The sequence below is a fragment of the Dipodomys spectabilis genome, unplaced genomic scaffold (genome assembly GCF_019054845.1).
Source record: "Dipodomys spectabilis isolate Male_0828 unplaced genomic scaffold, ASM1905484v1 ptg000378l, whole genome shotgun sequence".
Lineage (NCBI taxonomy): Eukaryota > Metazoa > Chordata > Mammalia > Rodentia > Heteromyidae > Dipodomys > Dipodomys spectabilis.
The window spans coordinates 154486-157490 of record NW_024871055.1 but is presented as its reverse complement, the minus strand read 5'-3'; positions in this window follow the sequence as shown (position 1 = coordinate 157490).

The window sequence follows — 3005 nt, the reverse complement described above, 5'->3', positions numbered from 1 at the left end:
ATATTATCAACATTTTTGCTTTCTTAAGAACATTTTATTGTGAGATTGCAATAACTACAGATTCATAATGGCCTAGGAATACATGTCTTTTATCAGCTTTAATATCTAAGCCAAATAGCAGCTCCAAATAATGTTTTGTTGATCTTAAAGTCATTCTTGGATATTACTTTTTATTAGTAATGATATTATTAATATAAGTATTAAAATTCTTCAAACATATTTCTCTTATTAGATGAATCCTTACAGTGACATTGAAAGCATCTTCTGGAGCAGCATTGGAAAAGATACTTGGTTAATACTAAGAATGAAGGATGAGAAGTGTGAAAACCAGAACTAAGAGACTTACCAGTGTGACTGGGAAACATCTTCCACAGAGCAGAATCTCAGACTTCTGGAGGCATGTCAGTTTGAGAACAGGTCTTTAACCAGTACATGTGACCACATGGGTGAGTCTCAATGCTGCCACATAGATATTATTCTGATTCTTATATAAAAGTCTCATGTCAGATGGGCTTTCACATACCCAGATTTATGAAAGTTTATTGTCTTCTTTGCTTCAATATTACTTCATACTTTTCTATTGAGTGCAATTTTTCTTTTAAAACATGAAAACTCAACACCATCTCTTGGACTGAGGCATTTCCTGTCTCCCTGTGAATTGGTCTGCTATTTAAGAGGCTTCCTGACAGGTGCCAGTGCCTCACTCTTTTAATACTAGCTACTCTGGAGGGTAGGATCTGAAGATCACAGTTGAAGCCTCCTGGGTATGAAAGTCCATCAAACTCTCATTTCCAATCAACTACCAAAAAAGCCAGCAGTGAAGCTGTGGATGAGCTGGTATAGCACTGGCCTGGAGCAAAAAAGGCATAAGGTCTGGCAGCACCCAGCCTATGCCTGGGCCCCAGACCACCCTTCAGGCACACACACACACACACACACACACATACACAATCACACACACACACATAAGTGGCTTCCTGCCAGACTTGTCCATTTGGTTCCTGAAATTGTTGTAGACCTCTTTTCAAATGGATGTGCCCTTCCAGTAATGTGCAAATTGACAATCAGTCACCTATAGGTCCATTGGTTCCGGTTGTGTACATTGTATCCCACTTCCTCTCCTCCTTTTCTGAGGTGAGTCTTGTAGCTCAACACAGCTGTCCATACACTTCAAGATGCTACTTATGGTCTCAGGGCCTGCATTCACACTCCAAATGGAAAAATAAAAAATGACCTGAGACCCTCTGCTTACTTTGAGGACCAGCTATCCAAGCAATGGCAGCTCCCTATGAATGACATACTAGAATCCAGACACAGGGTGTTCACAGTAGAAAGAAGTGAGGTGTGTGGGGCTTGAGTTGGTCTAAGGAATAGCAGAGAATGGAGGAAGACAGAGGAACAGGGAAAAGACAATCTATTTTCCCATGTTTCCTTGCAGTTCCTGATCCACAGTATAACGTTGCTAATTGCTCTGCTGTGCATATGTGTGTGTGGGTGTTTGTGTGTGTGTGTGTGTGTGTGTGTGTGTGTGTGTGTGTGTGTGTGTGTGTGTGTGTCAGTGAATGTCTGTATGTGTACAGTAGTTCTGGGCCTTGAATTCAGGCTCTTCACACTGGCAACGCAGGGTGAATGTGAGCAAGTACATCATATGCATTTATGGAATTAACTCCATCAAACCTCTCACTATGTACAACTAGTATATACTAATGAAAGTGAAAAAATGATTAAGCAATGCTCAAACTCCTTCATAAGCTATTTAGAGATAACTTCAGAAAGGGTATCAGAAAGCATGGTTGGTAGGGGATATGAAAACAGCTGTAGTTAAAACTATGGGATTATTCAAGCCAAGTTGTGGTGGCTCATGCTTGTATTCATAGATACTCAGGAGGCTGAGATCTAAGGATTATTACTTGAAACCTGCTTAGGCTGGAAAGTTATGACATTCTATATAAAATATACTACTCAGAAAAAGCTCAAAGTGTTGCTATGAGGCTCAAGTGGTAGAGTGCCCAGTATTCAAATCACAGGAGTGGCAAAAAAAAAGAAATAGTCCAAACTTAATATATCTAGGGAGTTTTAGGTTAATGTTCTATAAAAACAAGTTACTATATTTTGGGGTTAATTTGTTGTTATTTTAAATATGTAAGTTTTTGGTTTCCTTTGTATATTCTTCCCCCTATGATATATCAACCTTTGTCACTGTACTTGACTTTGATACTTTGCCTCTTTTATATACATTTTTCTAATTTGGGGAGGGGAAGGGAAATAACAAAATGCTGAAACAAGGACACAGGACGACCTGTTGCAAAAATGATACCCATAAGACAGTATGTGGGAAATTAACTTTACAACTTCGGGTGGGGATGGGAGGAGGGGGTGGTAAGGGATAGCAGAAAAATAAACAGGGAAGGGGTAACAATGCTTGACCAGAAATGTACTCATTGCCTTATTCATGCAACTGTAGCCCTTCTATAGAATCTTTACAATAAAATAAAATTTAAAAAAAAATGAAAAATAACTAGTTACAGCTAAAGTAGGAAAGGAAAAATCCTTTCACACATTGGCCTGTGGCAACAGAAATTAGAAATACAAAGTCAATAGATATTAATTGCAAAGCCTCCACAGATTCATGCCCATAGCTACTTCACCCTCCTTGTACCCAGGAGAAAGTCAAAAGAAATCAGTACAAGCCTCCTATCCTATGATAGTCTACTCAATTCCTGTACCATCTGTAGGACATCAGATGGAAAAAGTTAACATTCCTTCCAAAAGGGTCTCAAATGAACCTTAAATCCATAGCCTCCTACTGTCCTGATTTAAATCTTATTTTCCTTCCCAACTACAAATACATATAAACTTGTGGAGGGTTCTAGAGAGATGGACAAAGACTTATAAAACATATACTATGTTTCACATCTGTAGAAAACTAAAACTAGATCCTTATATAACACCTTGCATCCGAATCAACTCCAAATGGATCAAAGACCTTGGAGTCATAGCAGATA